The 12727-nt window shown below is 31.8% G+C and overlaps 1 protein-coding gene across 1 annotated transcript in view; it reads right to left on the reverse strand.

Annotated features, from left to right (window-relative positions):
• Nucleotides 1–5123, reverse strand: part of LOC124354226 (roundabout homolog 2-like) — a 607997-nt gene extending 602874 nt beyond the window's left edge. Inside the window, exon 1 of the mRNA XM_046804531.1 lies at nucleotides 5017–5123. The gene's annotated coding sequence lies outside the window, so the exon portion shown is untranslated. The remainder of the gene's footprint in view (nucleotides 1–5016) is intronic.
• Nucleotides 5124–12727: the final 7604 nt, after the last annotated feature.

Genomic DNA, 12727 nt, shown 5'->3' on the forward strand with positions numbered 1-12727 from the left:
AATGTAAATCCAACACGACTTTAGTCAATATTAAAAACTAATTTACAATCATCGGATAACTTGTGGAATGTCTCAACCATATTATTTAGTAAATTATAATAATGACAGTGTCACATTACGCCTGTTGGTCGCCGCGTCCAAGTTGTTGGGCGTTCCGGCGTCTTATGAGGTGTCATTAAGCGACAGAAATGCGTTCTTTTCTGTTTCTGTAAACATCTTCATCAATAGACAAATGTCTTCCTTCAGTGAACCAGATTTGCTATCAACAATGGATGTGGGATATTACTCAAAAACAATGTATAAACACGAGATGTCGCAATAAACCGTATTGTACACAATTTAAATGATTTTGTTATTAAAAAGTCGAGGAAATGTTTTTGTTTTTTTTTCGCTTGATACCTTCATCATTTGCTAATTTTTGTATCTAAATGCATACAAGCTAATTAAAGGGTTAATTTGACGATATTAAAATTCTTTCGAAATACTTAAGTTGTTAAATTTACTATTTAAATACAGTAGGTGTATTACCATGTTGCATAGTACTTCGTGCATTAAATATATTATTTTGCAATAACGCATTCGAAATTTGCAGCATTTTGCAAATGTCTATGTTTGTAAGATATGTTACTTCGTACGTATTGGGTGCTAATTTATCCTATTCGCAATCAGAATCACTTTCTCGCCGATGATTTTATTTTTGTGCTTATCACCCAGAGAACTGGCATATATATGTTTTTTTTTCTATTTGTCTGCCCACAAGATATCTCAAAACCTAATCATAAACTTGATAATGTTACATGAAATATACATAATTTCTACGTGTAGACAACATCTAGCTCGATCATGGTGAATGTTGCTTTATTAAAGTGGTTGACACAATTTGTCTTTTGTCGTTAGTCTGTGTGTGTCTGCCCGTAGAAATAAATATAGCTTGGAACTTTTTTCTATAAAAGCAAGATGGAGTTCGATGATTATGTAGACCCTCCGTGGGATTTTTTTAATTATACACTTATCGATGCCTGTTAACCAACAGTCTAGTGTAATACTAATTTGTTTAATTGTATCTCCAAAAATCAGCTATAATACAATTCTAATTCATTTTTATGTTAAATACAGTGATCAAGGGAGTTAGTAATTTATAAACCAACTTTAGATTTTAATGTGTTTTTTGGGGGGAAGTAATAATTACTCAACTGGGTTTTCATGTATTATTATATTAAAACTGCTTTAAATACTTACTACTCATAAAACTTACCTTTTGTCAAATATTTAACTTTTTTAATGTTTTGTACGAAAATTAAATAATACTTATTTAGGTCTTTAAAAAGGAAAATAATGTTAAGTTGCAATCTTTATTTTATTTATTTCATTAATGCATCACTACGGTTGACATATTGGAATGGAATGCTTCCTCTTTAAGAAAGGCATGTCCTTAAAGTTTGATACGCCATTTTCCGTTGTACTGGCTATGTTTCCTTTTCCTCTTTTCTAAACGCTTGAGTAATACTTGTAGAGGCAGACAAAACGTTTAATGACTCAATATACAGTACAAATATACTCAATGTACAATGTTATGCTTTATAACTAAATACTAAACAAGATGGCATCATAGGTATTACAAATGTACTATAAGTATAACGTTTTGAAATTTAATTCATAATTGAAATTCTCAGTACATCAGCTGACAGTTCTTTCATTACTGTACTGAAAACACCAGTAATTGGTTATAAATATAACTAGTTAAAACCATACATTACAGTTATTAAGTGAATACTTTACACATGTGACCTGACGATCATTGACAACTTCTTTCTTCAACTTCAATTTCTTTCATAAAAAAAAACAATATACTTTATACATAAGTGTATTAATTGTTTTATTTCCTTGTCCTGTTTGCGTTGGAAAGTGAAATAAACAGCCTCAATCGAATTGAAAATGTCATGTCAACAATACGTATAGCCAATATTGAATATTGCCTTGTAACCATAATTCATAGCTACTTTTCACAATAATGCTCTACCACTTATCAAATTATCTGTTGCTTCTCTCATAATACCGACCTTAATAAAATCAAGCAATACAGTAGGATTACATATAATCACTTAAATTTTAAAAGTAAAGTTCTCCAGTCTCACAGTGTGCATGCCAGTTTTAAAACAATTTATATTTTATCCTCTTAAATGGTTACTTCCTTCTTACTCCTCTCAACATTATTTAACTGAGGCATTTGCAACTGTATTCTACTTTCATCGGTGCTTAAACATAAGACTTCCTCTCTCACACGCAAAAGAAGACACATTTAAAGAACTTATACTTTACGTATCTGAATGCATAATGTTTAATGCAACCGTTTTTCATACATTTTCATTTTAAATACAACTTTATGATCTCTCTTTACATCTGTAGAAGAAGAGGCTTTAACGAATATATCTTACCCAGTATAATCGCTAATTTTTCATCTTTCTTCTTCCCATTTTCATAGGAAGGGATTTAAAAAAAGTGTTATTTACTCACTTAATCCCCAAATCAAATGTCTTCTTTCCCCTTTACGAAAAGGTTGTACGACCACTTAGATTATAAAGGTTATTTGAGACATAAACATGAGGCAACACTGAAGAATCTCACTCATCTTTTCATTCGATGAAGTTTGTAGGCTATATTTCGACCGATTACATATAGTCAATGATTAGTACGTTACGTTGGAGGAATCTAAATCTGTTTACATTTAATCATTTAAGGCCTTTTAATACTTCTCCTCACTAAAGAATAATTTAACCGTTACTCCAGACATTGTTAAGTTTTTAGTATGTTATTTATTACTAAAGGCGTCTCATAACTATTATTAAGTTGAGCCAAATTAAAATGTTAATAAACTGATTTACGGAGTGTCAGATAACAAAAAAAACGTAACTACATAGCAGGTTAAGTTTAAAATGTTCCATCCGTATATGAAACCAACCAATCAAACAATTAAATTTACCACGTGTGTTGGTAATTTACAGAAAAATGTTATATGATTTACCTTCAAATTATATAATGTGTATTTGCTAATATTTCACTCTGATTTTTCACGTGTTCACCGTGATTGCCTTTAATCCTTTTCTATCAAGAGTTATCCCACAGACTGACAGATATACAATTCGATTGTAATAATGACCTGTCTGGTACAACTTATCCTTATGTAATAGGACATTTTCAATTCAAGCACAATAAAATATCTTGAAAGTATGTTTACTCATTCACAAATTTTAGTTGACAAAAATAAGTTATTTTAAACTTTTTATGCCCACAGGAAGAAAATGATTAATTTTTATGTAAAAGCGTCTTTATACAAAATTTAGGAGGTCATAGCCCCCCTGGCTCTTCCTCTTGATCCGCTACTGTTCGTGTGGTCAGTAACGGGGAAAAGTTAGAAATATAATATACTAACGAAAAGAAAAGTCTGGCAACCTTTTTGGTCAAAGTGCAAATATAACGTTTGAAGGCTACCTATATTTTACAGACTAAAATGCTACTCTATGGTCGTGGATTGGTCTAGATTGCATAGGTTATTTAGAAAGGGTATTGGTGAACTTATATCAATTAAAATGGGTAATTCTCTCTCTGGACCCCTTTGTAATCTTCGTTTAAATCTAGAGTGTTACTCCTTCTACGATGGTAATTTTTCGCATAATACTTGAACGAAGTTGTACTTAATACTTATATCCTAGTTTATTTCTTATATATATTATTTAAATAATCAGAACACAAAAAGTTTCCAATTGTTCAGGATCGAACACATTCGAAAACAAGTATGCTATTAGATATTTTCATCTTCTCTCATTCATATGTAGGTTCAAGGACTTGAAATACATCGTCCTTAAAAATAAGATAAGATATTCTTTACTGTTCAAAATTAATGAACATAAATTTTTGCTTTAATTACCTTTATCACCTTTAATATTCTGTACGACCCTGTTGGCCCACATTGAAAAAGAAAATGTATATTGTGAAATCAGATGAAACATCAGAAAATAGTTTTAAATAAAATTCATTTTCATTTTCATTTCAATATTTTTACCTACAAAGCCACGATTAAAAATTATTTTTATAGTGATGTTTGTAGTATGCCGAATTCTCAGCATAAAAGAAACAATAGGCTAAGTTTTTTCTTAGTGTAGACTATAATAATAACCATTACTTTTTAATTTTTGTGTTACCTCATTGTATGAATTGAACGTCCCCTACTTAACGAGAAATCATCGGAATTTGTACCAATAATATGCAAGTTCTTCCTAAATATGTCTACAAATTCTTCAGGAATAGATCAATAAACTAATTGAAAATTTTGAACAATGTATTTAAATTTAAATTTACATCTCCTTAAGGTTTTATTATAAATTCCTTAAGTATGCATTGTATAAGGTACAGAAATCTAAATGTATAACAAATGATATTTCTAAAACGTGTTCCGGTATATTATTAATAATAAAGATGTCGGCGTGAATATTATCACAACTTAGTACAGCAAATATTTCAAAGATCAATTATTTTTTGACGTTGATAATTAGCACATGTTTATGTCTCCTTTTAAAAGTATATTTAGTTACTTTATTACTATAACTTCAAATTAAAATATTTTTGATATCGTGGCTTGCCTGTTAATACTCTACATCGGCTTGTCTTAAGACGGTTAATAAAGCTTCCTTACATGTATTACTTACTTGGACTTTTAAGCAAAACAAACAATTAAACACAACAACAGTTTTTATGCAATCTAATTTTACTCTGCAGATAAAATGTTAAACACGTTAGATTATTGGTAGCATCTTAAATTGATTAGGAAATTTTTTAGACGAAGTGCCTCAAAATATGTTTTTACTAAATGTATTTCAGAAACTCCATTTATTTATTTAAAGATTATTTCTTATCTCACGTATTCATCTATAAATTGTTGCTTATTTAAGTACGTGACATCGGTTATATTAAAATGCAACTTAATACTTAAAAGCAATTAAGGTACCATTTCTTATTTACCTGATTACTACACGATTATAACAGGTTATCCAAAGAACGACAAGGACGCGTATATATGTGGGCCAAGAGGACGATGCAGAGTACAACCGAACCGATCCGTGATATCGGGCAGACTGGCGTCCAGACAGACAGCTGGAACTCCGGCAGACGGCTCGGCTATGCCCGACAATAACCGAACTCTCCCGAACATCCTCTGGTCCATCTCAAAGGACGGGATTCCAGGATGAGCCAATTAAAAGTCAATTATTTATCGCCGTTTTGAATAGTAACGTGGTTCTTTTATTAAGTTTGGATTTTCCACTTTGAGTTTAGTGAGATTTAGATTACTTTTCGACTGAAATGGTTGAATTCCAAAACTACTGAAGGACATGAGTAAGATTGTTTCTTTGTTTTAGTCCTACAAGTAAATTGCTTTGTTATTTTTGCTTTTTAACGTTTTCTGTGTTATAAATACCATAGTTAAATTTAATAATAATAAATACTGTAATAATACAATTACAACTAGTAAACTCATTATTTATTTTATTAGCACATTAAAAAACATTAAAATCATTATAGCAGTGTAGCAATAAAGTAATTAATTAAAATCCTTAAAACTCCCAATAGCTTTTGTTATTAATATATTTTATTATTAAACATGAAATTTAGAGAACTATTATTTTGTTTTAATATTTGTTTACCTCCGGGTTCACGTAATTTCTTGTTCTATAGCTGAGACATCAAGGCATGTTCTTTTTAAATGACAAAACACTCCTGTGAGAAGTGATGGTAACTTTAAGTTAAAGAGTAGTGTTTTGATGAGGCCTTGAAGTTGTAAAGAAACATTTTCTGTAAGTACGAATAAAATAACTCACATTTCTTTGCAACATTCAACAATATTTAATAGAGTGGCTCCAATGATTTCAATAACTTTTTAATATTCCATGTCAGCGTGAAAGAATAATAAAGTTCGTACACTTTCACTTTTTAGTGAAACCATTTAAAATGTAATATGATGGAGTTCCATAATAATTCCAAATCGGTGATACGCATGTGTCAAGTAAATAATTCCCAGTGTTTTATGGTAAACAGGATCAGGGGTGAAGCAAATCGCGACTGGTTTTATATTCAGGTTTTACGCGAGTAGGACTACATCTGGTTGGAATGAATTATATTTCGGTCACCACACTTTAATTGGCCGTATAACACCGATCAAGAAAATAGAATTCAGTTAAGAATACTACTCTAGTAAAAAGTTTACTTCCGCCCGTTGTAATGTAGGCTACTTCAGAACGAGGGATGTAGTGAAAAACATAACTTCCAAATGTGCTTTATTCTTCAATAAGCCAGCACTGGTGCTAAATCTCTACAGTGTACGTCAAACTGTTTTCGAGATAATGTGTGAGCACATACACATACACACACAATTACACATAAAGACATTTTTAAACGATGTGCTAATGATTATATTTATTCTCTAAAATGAAATGTATGCCTACTTTGCGGGCCACCTAATTCGCTGTCTTGTAAACTCGGTATTAGTTCTTAAAAGGTATGAATATCTAGAAACCTAGTACAGTACAGTTACACCCTGGGTTTCGAATTTCTGTTCGCTGCATCATCCTTATTTCCTTGGTCCAGTATTCTAAGGACTTTGATTTTGAGAATTACTTGTGAAGCCGCGGGTAACAGATGTTTTAGGGTAAAATGCGTCTATGTATTATTATTATATCTAATCAATAGCTATGCCTAATTTCGCTTCTATCTACTTGACTATGTGTGATTGAGTGTGAAACATCCAAAACACAATAAAATCGGAATATTGAAACGTCAATCTTTGCAAACTGTCGCATTTATAATATTAATAGGATACAATTACATAGATAAAATTATGTAACTTCGAACTTCTTTAAAATAAAATGTTAAAATTTATTTAAGAAACTTTGATATTTAAAACACCGGATTGCATTTATATTATATTTATTTTTCATCTAACAGGAGCTCTAGTTTATAACTTTATTACAACTGAAATGTTTGAAAACATTTAAATCAATTCCACATAACAAGAAACTAACAATATTGTGCACTGATATATCTATGGAAACTATAAGATGTCATATACTTCTTAGATAAGCTTATACTCTAAGAAGATCAGATGTACTTAATATGAAATACAATCAGCCAACAACTCTTTCAGAACTAATTGAGCGGAGGGTACTGATGCGGGTGCAATACGATGATTGCCTGGTAAGTAGGAAACGTGTGTCAATTTCCTATCTGAAGGACTAGAGATCAAAGGCGGCAGCTTCTTAGTAGCAGATAGGGCTTATAAAAACATGTCCTGCTAATGATATCTTAAAACTTGCTTGTACTGAAAACATATGTGTTGTACACGTGGAGAATAATTGGCTGAGCTTTAGCGAAGCCTTTCACTAGTGGGGTAAAAAATGTCATGTTTGTTTATCTTTTCATACAATGTCTCGGAAAACGAACTGACCTCTGTACTTGAAATTGTGCGTGACACTTTATTTCTCTATGAGAAACACTGAGTTCGATGATGGTGCATGTCACTCCATGGAATTTCGCTGAGTTTCAGTGAATATTTGTACATTGGCCTTATGATTAACCATGATGGTAACTATAAATTAGCACAATAAATAAATTTGCAAAAAATCTCAATACACCAATAAGAGATTCAAGCATCTCGCATGGTAACACAAGTGGCCTAACTATTCCAAGACATAAGCCACTTTGGTGTAGACTGTTAAATGTTATTATATATAACACTAATATGAAACCAAATTTAACGAAACAATTTGGATGTATCATGTAGCAAGATATGTCGAGAAAGATTTCATATTAAACTTTCAATGTTGCATAAAAATTCATTTCTATAAGAACGAGTTCTAAGGTGGGCCGTTTAATATTTATAAAAGAGCTATAGATTAAAAATTTTGCAAGCAACCTCTTCGAAGCCTGTTAAGACACGTGGTATGACATAGTACGTATCAGACGTATATATATTCATGTTAATAATACTTATCAGGCACGATTTAAAAGGGAAATATAAAAACATCGTCAAATATTTTAACTTAAACTTTTAAAAGATTGTTTCAAATTAGGTTTCATATTTTTTATCATAATTACTGATAATAATTATGTTACTTATCAAACTGTCCCTCATAAATTATACAAGTTGAACACTGCTTACTGCAATTAATTATCGTAAGTAAAACGTGAAATTATAGTAATGTTACGGACATTTCTTATATGAACAAATTAAATATTGTTTTTCGGGAACTAGAATTTGCCTCCTTCTTCAGCTCTGTATACCCTGAAACATATTTCCGTAAAATTAAAAAAAATAGCAATCAGGACCACAATATAAGTATTATATTGAAACTTGCCTGAAACTCAAAACTAAGAGAATAAATAACAAAGAACCTCTGCGCAATACAGACGATTATCTACGTTAATATAAGTAGACTAGAACTAAATAGGACATTGCATTAACAACCACAAGCTCGTATGTATACTAACAACTTAAATAAGTAGTTTCGGTTTCTGTTAACTGGTTCCTAAAGGCTATTTCAAAAGTAGATATCGTATGTAATTTGTTTTCAAATAATTGAAGTTCTAAAAACCACTTTGGAATACAATATAAAATAAGTGTATTGCTATTTTCATAGAGTAAATAGAATTCAGTAAACCAATACAATCTTTTTGTGATTCATATTTCGTAATTACGAAATACCGTGGCAGTTAAATGGCTTCTGACCACTTGATAGTTTGTTTTAGAGTACACAATCTTTCAATGTTTAAACGATGAAGTAAAACATATTTACGATTAATTTGCTAATTAATGAATAAAAAAAATTAAAAATAAAAGTTTATATTCATATTAGTCGTGGCAAAAACAAATGCTCCCACTACAATTAAGGTTGCAAAAGGCTAAAATCAAGATGGCCACCAGCACAGTCGTACCTTTCAAAGAACAGAAAAGCTAATATTACATAACGGAACCCTTTTAAAAAATATGTTATATATATGTTTCATAAACATATATATAAAAAAATGCTTATCTGTATATTCTTTATAGAATTATAGAACTCATCACATGATCGACATTTGATCATGTGATGATCTTTAGCAAATTTGTTGTGCATGAGCCCACGAAGGTTTCTGAGTTAGTTTGACCAATTTTCGACAGATTGCGCTACTGCCATTCCATTCATTCCAATGAGTTTCAAGATGGCCACCGTATATTACCGTGACAGTTCATGATGATTTTAATTTAAACGAAAACAGCGATAACAAATTTATTTTATTTGGTGACGTAACAACGCGCGCACGGTACAGCTAGTAGTATATAAAAGGGTGACTTTTATGAGATAGATTATCGCATTATTTTACACATGTGCTTATAAAAGCGACAAAGGTGTAGCTTAACATACAAAAGATACAATAATAATGTCTCAAAATCGTTTTACAACACGAAATGAGACAGTAACAATGGTGAGCCTATGACGGTCCCAACAGGCGATAACAATTTACAAACGTTCCCGGCTACATAACAGATACGAGTCCACAGCTGTTTCTCCACGCGTCAGTGTGTTGTGTTATATCCGATGTACGATGTGAAACACTCCATCACCGATGTCGATACAGCTCTAGCCGCTTGATCCAGGGCCCAGCGGACTTTTAAAATGCAGTATTTATATTCGGACAAAGGTGATGCCTTTGTTTGTTTCACTCAGATAGATTTAAACATCAAGAGCTTAACTTTGTTATTTTTCAAAACAGAGGAAAATGCCAGGAGGAAAAAATAGTGTAATAACCGTACGAAAGGTTATTTTAATAGATATGTTCAACACCATACGTTGGTGGCGGTCATATAAAACAAATTAAAAATATTGTTTTTATATATGGTCGTATTAACATTATATAACAATAGTAAATTAATTAATCCTATTATTCTTTCAAATCGTCCACCTACTATAATAATTTACAAACAAATTAATGTGGTTTAGTAGTTTAGTTTTATCATACAACTACAATACAAATTATAAAGAACCTAGATTAAACATTACGGGGATATGCATTATCGGTTTCTACTATTTAGTTTACTACTTCTCTATGTTTAATCCAATAGTAGTCGATAATATAAATTGTAATATACCAGTAATGATTTATTCGTTTCTTTCCAACGGCAAAACCATTAAGTTTGCAAACAATAAACAATAAGTAACAATCGATAAACTAAAAACTACTACATAAATATGGATAATCTATAACCTTAATACAAGAATATGGGCTACAGTAAATTTAATTGAAATGTTTATGCAGGAGCATAATGGGAGACAGGCAGTACTATTGTTAGAACTGTTGATGCACTTTCATTGAAGAAATCAATGATATGGCAGAAACTGTTGCCAGCCTCATCATTATCGCAAGCGAACCGTGGAAGTCATAACCAAGTGACTAATTACACCTGCCGAAAAGATAAAAGTGAGAGAGTCCTTGGCGTAGTACGGAAATCAACTTGCGACCCCGCAGGGTTAGCATACTCCAGAAGCTGACGTACAAAGAATCAAAACATTGTTTTAAAACAGATTAATTTGCAATAAAATGGTACAAACTATATGACGAATCTCCATCTAAAACTCGTAGAGGGAAAGGAGTGTTCTTGTACTCAGTTTCTTCCTACGTGTTACCTATGACTGGTTGAGATTGATGGCTAACACTACTGTAACAACTATCAGGTCTGCCCCAGACTAAACAATGTCAAACTATGAACACCTTTCCTCCCTCATTAAATATTCTGACCGTCCGTCTAATAACTTGTAGATAGTTCCTAAATACTTACAGATTGACACATAGTGGTCCAAAAAACAATTTTATTAATTTTGATGGCTGATGGCAGAAGGTCAAAGAGCATTCTCTCAGTGTTTCTACCTGTGCAATAACTATTTCGTTATGTTCTGTTGAACCTTCCGTTACTCCGTTATGTGAGTTTATTCTTGTAGTTATGTTTCAGAATTTTACATTAAGTTACGCTTGTACGCGTCCAAATCAGTCTGAGTATAGCTTGTAAGACTTTTTCATATTCTCGAGTTATTCTTTACAACAGAATTTTTATTTTTTTTTAATAAATAGCCACTAAATTAAAAAACTAAAAACCTTTCGGATGCGTAGGAGCTGTTCTGTTATACAAATACATGATGTGTCTAAAAATAAGAGGAACATTGATTATAGTTAACACTGTTCAAATTGAAGGCCAATAGTGTAGCTTGCTCTTGATAAGCACCTTACATACATACTCGTAGGCTAGCATTTATAAAACATCCAATACGTACAGAAGTGCTAAAGCAGTTTCTTCACACGTTATTAATTAATCCACCCTCTCGTAATCCCCATTCCCCACCCAGTGCTGAGCAACTTTTGAGAGGCATCGATTTCTGCATCTACTAGATATTCCCAAAACAATCCAAAAGTCAAACTGCGTTACGAGTTCATTCAAGAGCCCGTTTTAGTAAAATAACCAATACAATCCAAAGTCAAACTGCGTTACGAGTTCATTCAAGAGCCCGTTTTAGTAAAATAACCTTGAGTAAGAGGAGTGTTAAATACCTTACACTTATACGCCGTTTTGAAGTCGTAGTTACAGGAGATGTCTAATTATAAAGATACTATTAATACGTATCCAATTCATTACAAAAGGATAGGGTTCGATTTTTAAAAACGAATAAAAACCGATAAAATCAGAATAGTGTTATCGTTACAGTTACAGTTATTGCGAGGTTCGTAGGAAAATTATTTCTGCCCGACAGTATCTACCTGAAGGACAAGAAATTACATTTCACGATTATGATCATTTAACTTCCTTGTGCAGGAAAGAAATGTGTTGCATCCTATGACAATAGTTTTAAAAGTAAGTATTTAAGTCACTATTTTCACATCAGTAACGTTTCATTGCAAATATCGTGTATGATATAACATAAAGACACTAACAAGTAATCATTAATCTATTCATGAATATTGCATATGCTGGGTAGTTCTAATTAAATGTATTATATGTAGCCAGAGTGGTGGTATGATAAATTATCTCAAAATCTTTATAAATAGATCCTTGAAATGGATTGACAAATAATTTACTACGTGTGCCACGATAATACTTTTGAAAAAAACCATAGCTCCAGTGGGCAATAATATCAATTTTCATTTGAAAAGAAGCACTTTCCAAAGTCATCGTTACTTGCCGAAATTTTTTTTAGTTTATTTATCTTAGGAGTGCACCGAACGTGTATCAACGACCAACTGTCCCGAACTATCTGTGTCAGAGTACAAGAGATATCAGGAAGGTGAAGAGTGGGAGGCAAGGTACTCAGCGGTGGTTACAGATCTTCTGAAAATAATTAGAGAAAACTCTGAAAATCTCCTCGAAGATAAGAGGAGCCTTTTTTTCTGAAAAAGCGGTCAGCACAGAGAATTAGCACGTATTATTTGCACGTATACAAAATACCATAGTATCACGCTCAAAAGAGCAATCTTTTATTAATCATCAGTGTATTCTTCATTGCATATCGTGTATATCGGTGGGCGAGTGATGTTTTTGTGATTCGTACGTCACAGACTTAATACGTTTTGCGAGTTTCATGGCTTTAAGGTATATCAAGCCATGTCAGAAGTTCACTTACCATAAAAAATTCAATTTCAACTTGGTTGACAAAAT

The sequence above is a fragment of the Homalodisca vitripennis genome, chromosome 2 (genome assembly GCF_021130785.1).
Source record: "Homalodisca vitripennis isolate AUS2020 chromosome 2, UT_GWSS_2.1, whole genome shotgun sequence".
Classification (NCBI taxonomy): domain Eukaryota; kingdom Metazoa; phylum Arthropoda; class Insecta; order Hemiptera; family Cicadellidae; genus Homalodisca; species Homalodisca vitripennis.